This window comes from Schistocerca americana, chromosome 1 (assembly GCF_021461395.2).
Source record: "Schistocerca americana isolate TAMUIC-IGC-003095 chromosome 1, iqSchAmer2.1, whole genome shotgun sequence".
Lineage (NCBI taxonomy): Eukaryota > Metazoa > Arthropoda > Insecta > Orthoptera > Acrididae > Schistocerca > Schistocerca americana.
In genome coordinates, this window is record NC_060119.1 from 10,049,120 (window position 1) to 10,063,795 (window position 14,676).

The window sequence follows — 14,676 nt, forward strand, 5'->3', positions numbered from 1 at the left end:
GGTTTACTGTATCCCTTAGACCTTCATATTGACGATGTAACACAGAAATTGCATCGGAATTAAATACAAAAGGTACAATGTCGACTTAACTACAAGAAGACTGACTCTTCTTACTGACTATGTTTTCAGCCACTCCTGTGACACTAGTTATAGATTCCGATGCTTCACTTCATGTTTACTGTATCCCTCTGACCTTCTTATTGACGATAAAACACAGAAATTACATCGGAATTAAATACAAAAGGCACAATGCCGACTTAAGTACAAGAAGACTGACTCTTCTTAATGTCTCTGTTTTGAACCATTCCTGTGACACTAGTTATAGATTCCGATGCTTCACGTCAGATTTACTGTATCCCTCTGACGTTCTTATTGACGATGAAACACAGAAATTGCATCGGAATTAAATACAAAAGGCACAATGCCGAATTAAGTACAAAAAGATTGACTCTTGTTACTGTCTATGCTTTGAAGCATTCCTGTGACACTAGTTATAGATTCCGATCCTTCACTCCAGGTTTACTGTATTACTTGGACCTTCTTACTGACGATGAAACACAGAAATTGCATAGTAATTAAATAGAAAAGGCACAATGCCGACCTAAGTACATGTAGACTGACTTTTCCTACTGTCTATGTTTTCAACCATTCCTGTGACATTAGTTATAGATTCCGATGGTTCATTTCAGGTTTACTGTATCCCTTGGACCTTGTTATTGACAATGACACACAGAAATTGCATCGGAATTAAATACAAAAGGCACAATGGTGACTTAAGTACAAGAAGACTGACTCTTCCAACTGTCTATGTTTTGAACCATTCGTGTGACACTAGTTATAGATTCCGATGCTTCACTTCAGGTTTATTGTATCCCTTGGACCTTCTTATTGACGATGAAACACAGAAATTGCATCAGAATTAAAATGAAAATGCACAATGATGAATTAAGTACAGGAAGACTGACTCTTCTTACTGACTGTGATTTGAACCATTCCTGTGACACTAGTTATAGATTCCGATACTTCACTTCGGGTTTACTGAATCCCTCTGACCTTTATATTGACGAAGAAACACAGAAATTGCATCAGAATTAAATACAAAACGCACAATGCCGAATTAAGGACAAGAAGTCTGGCTCTTCTTACTGTCTAGGTTTTGAACCATTCCCGTGACACTGGTTATAGACTCCGATGCTTCACTCCAGGTTTACTGTATCCCTTGGACCTTCTTATTGACGAAGAAACACAGAAATTGCATCGGAATTAAATACAAATGGCACAATGCCGACTTAAGTAAAAGAAGTCTGACTCTTCTTACTGTCTATGTTTGAACCATTCCTGTGACACTATTTATAGATTCCGATGCTTCACTTCAGGTTTTATGTATGCCTCTGACCTTCTTATTGACGATGAAACACAGAAATTGCATCAGAATGAAATACAAAACGCACAATGGCGAATTAAGTACAAGAAGTTTGACTCTTCTTACTGTCTATGCTTTGAACCATTCCTGTGACAATAGTTATAGACTCCGATGCTTCACTCCATGTTTACTGTATCCCTTGGACCTTCTTATTGACAATGAAACACAGAAATTGCATCGGAATTAAATACAAAAGGCACAATGCCGACTTAAGTACAAGAATACTGACCCATCTTACTGTCTATGGTTTGAACCGTCCCTGTGACACTAGTTATGGATTCCGATGCTTCACTCCAAGTATACTGTATCCCTTGGACCTTCATAATTACGATGAAACACAGAAATTGCATCAGAATTAAATAGAAAAGGCACAATACCGACTTAACAACAAGAAGACTGACACTTCTTACTGACTATATTTTGAAGCATTCCTGTGACACTAGTTATAGATTCCGATGCTTAACTTCAGGATTACTATATCCAACTGACCTTCATAGTGACGATGAGACATAGAAATCGCATCGGAATTAAATAGAAGAAGCACAATGCCAACTTAAGTACAAGAGGACTGACTCTTCCTACTGTCTATGTTTTGAACCATTCCTGTGACTCTAGTTATAGTTTCCAATGCTTCACTTCAGGTTTACTGTATGCCACCGACCTTCTTAGTGACGATGAAACACAGATATTTGCATCGGATTTAAATACAAATGCACAATGCCGACTAAAGTACAAGAATACTGACTCATGTTACTGTCTATGTTTTGAACCGTCCCTCTGACACTAGTTATTGATTCCGATGCTTCAGTCCAGGTTTACTGTATCCCTTGGACCTTCCTATTGACGATGGAACACAGAAATTGCATCGGAATTAAATACAAAAGGCACAATGTTGACTTAAGTACAAGAAGACTGACTCTTCTTACTGTCTATGTTTTGAACCATTCCTGTGGCACTAATCATAGATTCCGATGCTTCACTTTAGGTTTACTGTATCCCTTGGACCTTCTTATTGACGATGAAACACAGAAATTGCATCGGAATTAAATACAAAAGGCACAATACCGACTTAAGTACAAGAAGACTGACTCTTCACACTGACTATGTTTTGAACCATTCCTGTGACACTAGTCATAGATTCCGATGCTTTACTTCAGGATTACTTTATCCCTCTGACCTTCTTATTGACGATAAAACACAGAAATTGCATCGGAATTAAATACAAATGGCACAATGCTGACTTAAGTACAAGAAGACTGACTCTTCTTACTGACTATGCTTTGAACCATTCCTGTGACTCTAGTTATAGATTCCGATGCTTCACTTCAGGTTAACTGTATCCATTTGACATTCATATTGACGATGAGACACAGAAGTTGCATCGGAATTAAATAGAAAAGGCACAATACTGACGTTAGTACAAGAAGACTGACTCTTTCTACTGTCTATGTTTTGAACCATTCCTGTGACTCTAGTTATAGATTCCGATGCTTCACTTCAGGGTTACTGTACCCCACGCACCTTCTTAGTGACGATGAAACACAGAAATTGCATCGGAATTAAATGCAAAAAGCACAATGCCGACTAAAGTACATGAATACTGACTCATCTTACTGTCTATGTTTTGGACCGTCCCTCTGACACTAGTTATAGATTCCGATGCTTCACTCCAGGTTTACTGTATCCCTTGGACCTTCTTATTGACGATGAAACACAGAAATTGCATGGGAATTAAATAGAAAGGGCACCATGCCGACTTAACTACAAGAAGACTGACTCTTCTTACTGACTATGTTTTGAACCATTCCTGTGACACTAGTTATTGATTGCGATGCTTTATATCAGGTTTACTGTATCCCTCTGACCTTCTTATTGACGATGAAACACAGAAATTGCATTGGAATTAATTACTAAAGGCACAATGCCGAATTAAGTACAAGAAGACTGACTCTTCTTACTGTCTATGTTTTGAACCATTCCTGTGACACTAGTTATAGACTCTGATGCTTCACTCCAGGTTTACTGTATCCCTTGGACTTTCTTATTGACGATGAAACACAGAAATTGCATCGGAATTAAATACAAAATGCACAATGCCGACTTAAGTAAAAGAAGTCTGACTCTTCTTACTGTCTGTGTTTTGAACCATTCCTGTGACACTAGTTATAGATTCCGATGCTTCACTCCAGGTTTACTGTATCCCTTGGACCTTCTTATTGACGATGAAACACAGAAATTGCATTAGAATTAAAAAGAAAATGCACAATGATGACTTAAGTACATTAAGACTGACTCTTCTTACTGACTATGATTTGAACCCTTCCTGTGACACTAGTTATAGATTCCGATGCTTCACTTCGGGTTTACTGTATCCCTTGGACCTTCTTATTGACGATGAAACACAGAAATTGCATCGGAATTAAATAGAAAATGCACAATGCCGACTTAAGAACAAGATAACTGACTCATCTTACTATCTATGGTTTGAGCCGTCCCTGTGACACTAGTTATGGATTCCGATGCTTCACTCCAAGTATACTGTATCCCTTGGACCGTCTTATTGACGATGAAACACAGAAATTGCATGAGAATGAAATAGAAAAGGCACAATACCGACTTAACTACAAGAAGACTGACTCTTCTTACTGACTATGTTTTGAACCATTCCTGTGACACTAGTTATAGATTCCGATGCTTAACTTCAGGATTACTATATCCAACTGACCTTCATAGTGACGATGAGACACAGAAGTTGCATCGGAATTAAATACAAAAGGCACAATGCCTACTTAAGTACAAGAAGACTGACGCTTCGTACTGACTATGTTTTGAACATTCCTGTGACCATAGTTAAAGATTCTAATGCATCACTTCAGGTTTACTGTATCCCTTGGACCTTCTTATTGGCGATGACACACAGAAATTGCATCGGAATTCAATACAAAATCCACAATGCCGACTTAAGTACAAGAAGGCTGACTCTTCTTACTGACTAAGTTTTGAACCATTCCTGTGACACTAGTTATAGATTCCGATGCTTCACTTCAAGTTTACTGTCTCCCTCTGACCTTCCTATTGACGATAAAACACATAAATTACATCGGAATTAAATACAAAAGGCACAATACCGGCTTAAGTACAAGAAGACTGACTCTTCTCACTGACTATGTTTTGAACCACTCCTGTGACACTAGTTATAGATTCCGATCCTTCACTCCAGGTTTACTGTATACCTTGGACCCTCTTATTGACGGTGAAACACAGAAATTGCATCGGAATTAAATACAAAAGCACAATGCCGACTTAAATACAAGAAGACTGACTCTTCTTACTGTCTATGTTTTGAACCATTCCTGTGACACTAGTTATACATTCCGATGTTTCACTCCAGGTTTACTGTATCCCTTGGACCTTCTTACTGACGATGAAACACAGAAATTGCACCGTAATTAAATAGAAAAGGCACAATGCCGACTTAAGTACAAGAAGACTGACTCTTCTTACTGACTATGTTTTGAACCATTCCTGTGACACTAGTTATAGATTCTGATGCTTCACTTCACGTTTACTGTATCCCTTGGACCTTCCTATTGGCGATGAGACACAGAAATTGCATCGGAATTAAATAGAAAAAGCACAATGCCGACTTAAGTACAAGAAGACTGACTCTTCCTACTGTCTATGTTTTGAACCATTCCTGTGACTCTAGTTTTAGATTCCAATGCTTCACTTCAGGTTTACTGGATCCCTTGGACCTTCCTATTGACAATGAGACACAGAAATTGCATCGGAATTTAATAGAAAAAGCACAATGCCGATTTAAGTACAAGAAGACTGACTCTTCCTACTCTCTATGTTTTGAACCATTCCTGTGACACTAGTTTTGTATTAGGATGCTTCACTTGAGGTTTACTGTATCCCTCGGACCTTCTTATGGACGATGAAACAGAAATTGCATCGGAATTAAATACAAAAGGCACAATACCGACTTAAGTACAAGGTAACTGACTCTTCTTACTGACTATGTTTTGAACCATACCTGTGACACTAGTTATAGATTACGATGCTTCATATCAGGTTTACTGTATCCCTCGGACTTTCTTATTGACGATGAAACACAGAAATTGCATCGGAAATTAATACAAAAGGCACAATGCCGAATTAAGTACAAGAAGACTGACTCTTCTTACTGTCTATGTTTTGAACCAATCCTGTGACACTAATTATAGACTCTGATGCTTCACTCAAGGTTTACTGTATCCCTTGGACCTTCTTATTGACGATGAAACACAGAAATTGCATCGGAATTAAATACAAAAGGCACAATGCCAACTTAAGTAAAAGAAGTCTGACTCTTCCCACTGTCTGTGCATTGAACCATTCCTGTGACACTAGTTATAGATTCCGATGCTTCACTCCAGATTTACAGTATCCCTTGGACCTTCTTATTGACGATGAAACACAGAAAAAGCATCAGAATTAAATAGAAAATGCACAATGAAGACTTAAGTACAAGAAGACTGACTCTTCTTACTGACTATGTATTGAACCATTCCTGTGACACTAGTTATAGATTCCGATGCTTCACTTCGGGTTTACTGTATCCCTTGGACCTTCTTATTGACGATGAGACACAGAAATTGCATCGGCATTAAATACAAAAAGCACAATGCCGACTTAAGTACAAGAAGACTGACTCTTCCTACTGTCTAAGTTTTGAACCATTCCTGTGACACTAGTCATAGATTTCGATGCTTCACTCCAGGTTTACTGTATCCCTTGGACCTTCTTATTGACGATGAAACACAGAAATTGCATCGGCACTAAATACAAAAAGCACAATGCCGACTTAAGTACAAGAAGACTGACTCTGTCTACTGTCTGAGATTTGAACCATTCCTGTGACACTAGTCATAGATTCCGATGCTTCACTTCAGGTTTACTGTATCCCTTGGACCTTCTTATTGACGATGAAACACAGAAATTGCATCGGAATTAAATACAAAAGGCACAATACCGACTTAAGTACAAGAAGACTGACTCTTCTTACTGACTATGTTTTGACCATTCCTGTAACACTAGTCATAGATTCCGATGCTTTACTTCAGGATTACTATATCCCACTGACCTTCTTAGTGACGAAGAAACACAGAAATTCATCGGAATTAAATACAAAAGGCACAATGCCGACTTAAGTACAAGAAGACTGACTCATCTTACTGTCTATGTTTTGAACCATTCCTGTGACACTAGTTATAGATTCCGATGCTTGACTTCAGATTTTCTGTATCCCTCTGACGTTCTTATTGAAACTAAGACACAGAAATTGCATCGGAATTAAAAACAAAAGGCACAATGCCGAATTATGTACAAAAAGACTGACTCTTCTTACAGTCTATGTTTTGAACCATTCCTGTGACACTTGATATAGATTCCGATGCTTCATTCTAGGTTTACTGTATCCCTTGGACCTTCTTATTGACGATGAAACACAGAAATTGCATCCGAATTAAATAAAAAAAGCACAATGCCGACTTAAGTACAAGAAGACTGACTCTGCTTAATGTCTATGTTTTGAACCATACCTGTGATACTAGTTATAGATTTCGATGCTTCACTTCAGGTTTACTGTAGCCCTTGGACCTTCTTATTGACGATGAAACACAGAAATTGCATCGGAATTAAATACAAAAGGCACAATGCCGACTTAAGTACAAGAAGACTGACTCATCTTACTATCTATGGTTTGAAAAATTCCTGTGCCACGATGAAACATAGAAATTGCATCGTAATTAAATAGAAAAAGCACAATGCCGACTTAAGTACAAGAAGATTGACCCTCCTTACTGACTATGTTTTGAACCATTCCTGTGAAACTAGTTATAGATCCGATGCTTCAGTTCAGGTTTACTGTATACCTTGGACCTTCCTATTGACGATGAGACACACAAATCGCATCGGAATTAAATAGAAAAAGCACAATGCCGACTTAAGTACAAAAAGACTGACTCTTCCTTCTCTCTACGATTTGAATCATTCCTGTGACACTAGTTTTTTATTCCGATGCTTCACTTGAGGTTTACTGTATCCCTCGGACCTTCTTATGGACGATGAAACACAGAAATTTCATCGGAATGAAATACAAAAGGCACAATGCCGACTTCAGTACAAGAAGACTGAATCTTTAAACTCTCTATGTTTTGAACCATTCCTGTGACTCTAGTTATGGTTTCCGACGCTTCACGTCAGGTTTACTGTATGCTTTTGACCTTCATATTGACGATGAAACACAGAAATTGCATCGGAATGAAATAGAAAAGGCACAATACCGACTTAAGTAAAAGAAGACTGACTCTTCCTTACTGTCTATGTTTAGAACCATTCCTGTGACTCTAGTTATAGATTCAAATGCTTCACTTCAGGTTTACTGTATCCCACTGACCTTCTTAGTGACGATGAAACACAGAAATTTGCATCGGAATTAAATACAAAATGCACAGTGCCGACTAAAGTACAAGAATACTGACTCTTGTTACTGTCTATGTTTTGAACCGTCCCTCTGACACTAGTTATAGATTCCGATGCTTCACTCCAGGTTTACTGTATCCCTTGGACCTTCTTATTGACGATGAAACACAGAAATTGCATCGGAATTAAATACAAAAGGCACAATGCCGACTTAAGTACAAGAAGACTGACTCATCTTACTGTCTATGTTTTGAACCATTCCTGTGATACTAGTTATAGATTCCGAACTTCACTTTAGGTTTACTGTATACTTTGGACCTCCTTATTGACGATGAAACACAGAAATTGCATCGGAATTAAATACAAAAGGCACAATACCGACTTAAGTACAAGAAGACTGACTCTTCTTACTGACTATGTTTTGAACCATTCCTGTGACACTAGTTTTAGATTACGATGCTTCATATCAGGTTTACTGTATCCCTCTGACCTTCTTATTGACGATGAAAGACAGAAATTGCATCGGAATTAAATACAAAAGGCACAATGCCGACTTAAGTACAAGAAGACTGACTCATTTTACTGTCTATGTTTTGAACCATTCCTGTGACATTAGTTATAGATTGCGATGCTTCACTCCTTGTTTACTGTATCCCTTAGACCTTCATATTGACGATGATACACAGAAATTGTATCGGAATTAAATACAAAAGGCACAATGCCGTCTTAAGTACAAGAAGACTGACTCTTCTTACTGACTATGTTCTGAACCATTCCTGTGACACTAGTTATGGTTTCCGATGCTTCACTTCATGTTTACTGTATCCCTTTGACCTTCTTATTGACGATAAAACACAGAAATTACATCGGAATTAAATACAAAAGGCACAATGCCGACTTAAGTACAAGAAGACTGACTCTTCTTGCTGTCTATGTTTTGAACCATTCCTGTGACACTAGTTATAGATTCCGATGCTTCACTTCAGATTTTAGGGATCCCTCTGACGTTCTTATTGACGATGAAACACAGAAATTGCATCGGAATTAAATACAAAAGGCACAATGTCGAAGTAAGTACAAAAAGACCGACTCTTCTTACTGTCTATGTTTTGAACCATTCCTGTGACATTAGTTATAGATTGCGATGCTTCACTCCTTGTTTACTGTATCCCTTAGACCTTCATATTGACGATGATACACAGAAATTGCATCGGAATTAAATACAAAAGGCACAATGCCGTCTTAAGTACAAGAAGACTGACTCTTCTTACTGACTATGTTCTGAACCATTCCTGTGACACTAGTTATGGTTTCTGATGCTTCACTTGATGTTTACTGAATCCCTCTGACCTTCTTATTGACGATAAAACACAGAAATTACATCGGAATTAAATACAAAAGGCACAATGCCGACTTAAGTACAAGAAGACTGACTCTTCTTACTGTCTATGTTTTGAACCATTCCTGTGACACTAGTTATAGATTCCGATGCTTCACTTCAGATTTTAGGGATCCCTCTGACGTTCTTATTGACGATGAAACACAAAAATTGCATCGGAATTAAATACAAAAGGCACAATGCCGAAGTAAGTACAAAAAGACCGTCTCTTCTTACTGTCTATGTTTTGAACCATTCCTGTGACACTAGACATAGAATCCGATGCTTCACTCTAGGATTACTGTATCCCTTGGACCTTCTTATTGACGATGAAGCACAGACATTGCTTCCGAATTAAATGAAAATCACAATGCCGACTTAAGTACGAGAAGACTGACTCTGCTTACTGTCTATGTTTTGAACAATTCCTGTGATACTAGTTTTAGATTTCGATGATTCACTTCAGGATTACTGTCTCCCTTGGACCTTCTTATTGACGATGAAACACAGAAATTGCATCGGAATTAAATACAAAAGGCACAATACCGAATTAAGTGCAAGAAGACTGACTCTTCTTACTGTCTATGTTTTGAACCAATCCTGTGACACTAGTTATAGACTCTGATGCTTCACTCAAGGTTTACTGTATCCCTTGGACCTTCTTATTGACGATGAAGCACAGACATTGCTTCCGAATTGAATAAAAATCACAATGCCGACTTAAGTACAAGAAGACTGACTCTTCTTACTGACTATGTTTTGAACCATTCCTGTGACACTCGTTTTAGATTACGATGCTTCATGTCAGGTTTACTGTATCCCTCTGACCTTCTTATTGACGATGAAAGACAGAAATTGCAATCGGAAATAAATACAAAAGGCACAATGCCGAATTAAGAACAAGAAGACTGACTCTTCTTACTGTCTATGTTTTGAACCATTCCTGTGACACTAGTTATACACTCTGATGCTTCACTCCAGGTTTACTGTATCCCTTGGACCTTCTTATTGACGATGAAACACAGAAATTGCATCGGAATTAAATACAAAAGGCACAATGCCAACTTAAGTAAAAGATGTCTGACTCTTCTTACTGTCTTTGTATTGAACCATTCCTGTGACACTTGTTATAGATTCCGATGCCTCACTCCAGGTTTACAGTATCCCTTGGACCTTCTTATTGACGATGAAGCACAGAAATTGCATAGGAATTAAATACAATAAGGACAACGCCGACTTAAGTACAAGAAGACTGACTCTTCCTACTGTCTATGTTTTGAACCATTCCTGTGACACTAGTCATAGATTCCGATGCTTCACTCCAGGTTTACTGTATCCCTTGTACCTTCTTATTGACGATGAAACACAGAAATTGCATCGGAATTAAATACAAAAGGCAGAATGCCGACTTAAGTACAAGAAGACTGACTCATTTTACTGTCTATGTTTTGAACCATTCCTGTGACACTAGTTATAGATTGCGATGCTTCACTCCTTGTTTACTGTATCCCTTAGACCTTCATATTGACGTTGAAACACAGAAATTGCATCGGAATTAAATACAAAAGGCACAATGCCGTCTTAAGTACAAGAAGACTGACTCTTCTTACTGACTATGTTTTGAACCATTCCTGTGACACTAGTTATAGTTTCCGATGCTTCACTTCATGTTTACTGTATCCCTCTGACCTTCTTATTGACGATAAAACACAGAAATTACATCGGAATTAAATACAAAAGGCACAATGCCGACTTAAGTATGAGAAGACTGACTCTGCTTACTGTCTATGTTTTGAACAATTCCTGTGATACTAGTTTTAGATTTCGATGCTTCACTTCAGGATTACTGTATCCCTTGGACCTTCTTATAGACGATGAAACACAGAAATTGCATCGGAATTAAATACAAAAGGCACAATGCCGACTTAAGTACAAGAAGACTGACTCATCTTACTGTCTATGTTTTGAACCATTCCTGTGATACTAGTTATAAATTCCGAACTTCACTCCAGGTTTACTGTATACTTTGGACCTCCTTATTGACGATGAAACACAGAAATTGCATCGGAATTAAATAGAAAATGCACAATGCCGAATTAAGTACAAAAAAACTGACTCATCTTACTGTCTATGGTTTGAACCGTCCCTGTGACACTAGTTATAGATTCCGATGCTTCACTCCAGGTTTACTGTATCCCTTGGACCTTCTTATTGACGATGAAACACAGAAATTGCATCGGAATTAAATACAAAAAGCACAATGCCGACTTAAGTACAAGAAGACTGACTCTTCCTACTGTCTATGCTTTGAACCATTCCCGTGACACTAGTCATAGATTCCGATGCTTCACCTCAGGTTTACTGTATCCCTTGGACCTTCTTATTGACGATGAAACACAGAAATTGCATGGGAATTAAATACAAAAGGCACAATACCGACTTAAGTACAAGAAGACTGACTCTTCTTACTGACTATGTTCTGAACCATTCCTGTGACACTAGTCATAGATTCCGATGCTTTACTTCATGACTACTGTATCCCTCTGACATTCTAATACATTCCGATGCATAACTTCAGGATTACTATATCCCACTGACCTTCTTAGTGACAATGAAACACAGAAATTGCATCGGAATTAAATACAAAAGGCACAATGCCGACTTAAGTACAAGAAGACTGACTCTTCTTACTGACTATGATTTGAACCATTCCTGTGACACTAGTTATAGATTCTAATGCTTCACTTCAGGTTTACTGTATCCCTTTGACCTTCATATTGACGATGAAACTCAGAAATTGCATCGGAATTAAATAGAAAAGGCACAATATTGACTTAAGTACAAGAAGACTGACTCTTTCTTGCTGTCTATGTTTTGAACCATTCCTGTGACTCTACTTATAGATTCCAATGCTTCACTTCAGGTTTACTGTATCCCACTGACCTTCTTAGTGACGATGAAACACAGAAATTTGCATCGGAATTAAATAAAAAAAGCACAATGCCGACTTAAGTACAAGAAGACTGACTCTCCCTACTGTCTATGTTTTGAACCATTCCTGTGACACTAGTCATAGATTTCGATGCTTCACTTCAGGTTTACTGTATCCCTTGGACCTTCTTATTGACGATGAAACACAGCAATTGCATCGGAATTAAATACAAAAAGCACAATACCGACTTAAGTACAAGAAGACTGACTCTTCTTACTGTATATGTTTTGAACCATTCCTGTGACACTAGTTTTTTATTAGGATGCTTCACTTGAGGTTTACTGTATCCCTCGGACCTTCTTATGGACGATGAAACACAGAAATTGCATCGGAATTAAATACAAAAGGCACAATACCGACTTAAGTACAAGGTAACTGACTCTTCTTACTGACTATGTTTTGAACCATTCCTGTGACACTAGTTATAGATTACGATGCTTCATATCAGGTTTACTGTATCCCTCTGACCTTCTTATTGACGATGAAGCACAGAAATTGCATCGGAATTAAATACAAAAGGCACAATGCCGAATTAAGTACATGAAGACTGACTCTTCTTACTGTCTATGTTTTGAACCAATCCTGTGACACTAGTTATAGACTCTGATGCTTCACGCAAGGTTTACTGTATCCCTTGGACCTTCTTATTGACGATGAAACACAGAAATTGCATCCGAATTAAATACAAAAGGCACAATGCCAACTTGTTACCTCCCCCCTCACTTATCGACCTTAAAGACAGTGAAAAATTAAACCGCGTGTACCTAATGGAAATTTGGGAAAAGCAATCGTCACCGAAGTTAATCTATCGGTAAAGAGGGAGGAAAGGGTTACATCTAAATGAAAGGAAAAATGCAAATGAAACTGGTGGAAATTAATTTTGAAAAGGGGTAAAGTAAATAAAGAAAATAAATGTGCGGCCGTTACGTTAACAATTAACTAGCGGTAATTAGATATTTGAGATTTGGGGGAAATTACGGTCGCCAGTCCTATGGACAATTACTATAATAACTGAAAAAGAAAGGTTATTACACATATAATTAGCACTAGAAGCGTGGCAACTGAAGGTTGACACGTGTAGTGTGAAAACTGAAAGTTTGTCAGAAGTAATAAATTTCGCTATACTTAATTTAGCAAAAGAATTAATGAAACCGGAAAATCGAAAGTAAATTTAGTGATTGAAGTTAATAGTGAACTTTCTTTCTGAAGCACATCGAAATACAGTTAGTCTTGGACTACCTCAACAATCATTTCTAAAGCTACTTGAATCTACGCAATTTAGAAAGAAGAGATTTAACTTTGAACTTGAATTAAACGATTCTGAATAATTAACAATAGTAAAATTTAGTACGTACCAAGCTGAGCTGCAGTCACAGGTAAGCTAAAATACGGTAACAAAACTCGCACTCTTAATTTGTGCTTGTGTAATCTAACTATTGTAGCCAGCTAATACTTGAATTGAACTTTGAAATTAAAGCAGTGAAATGGAATTATGCTGGCGTTTGAATTTCAACGACACTCGGGTTCATTTCGGAAAAGGAAGGGACCCTGCTTGGCAATGCAATTGGGACAATGAGCAACAAAGGTTCATGCTAAGTTGCTGTAATTTTGCGAGGCAAATGGAACAATTTGAAAAGCTGAGGTCTGCCATACAGTTCTGAAACTTTACGTGCTTTTAGTCTTCCTTGTTGGTTGTTTGAAGGTTTGAAGCCGTCGATCGAGGAGGTGGCGACAGTCACTCATTGTCGGCCGTCGCTGCTGCAGAAGCTGGATGTTGGCGCGCCTTCTTCTCGACACGGTCACCAGGCGAAACGGGCTCTTGATGTGCGCCAGCTAATGCTTCCCGTCCGCGACACCATGTCAGAAACTATCATCGCGAGTCGAGCGCAATTACATGCTGCCAAACGCCGAAAGCGCGGCAACTCGCGGGAGCGTCACAAAACACCTGCTCCACTCGCTACTCCCGCCAGACTCTCACTGCCCTGCCCGCGCTCCACGCGGCAGAGTTAACACTACCAAAGATCCTACACACTTTGAATCTTCACACGACCCATCGATGTAATCGTTCGATAGCAGTTTTCCCTAGGCAAGACCCAGCGTAAAAATACAAATAATATTTACGAAACAAACCAATTATACATCGACATAAGTGCATAAATATATATATATCCAAACAGTAAAGCAATTACAATATATAAAGAGACAGAAATGTCATATCTTGAGGTAACAAAACTAGGAAAAAAATAATAGTACAATAGATGGAAATGGGAGGATATGCATTTCCGGCGTTACAAACTTAAGTAAAGGAAGTCTGACTCTTCTTACTGTCTGTGTTTTGAACCATTCCTGTGACACTAGTTATAGATTCCGATGCTTCACTCCAGGTTTACTGTATCTCTTGGACCTTCTTATTGA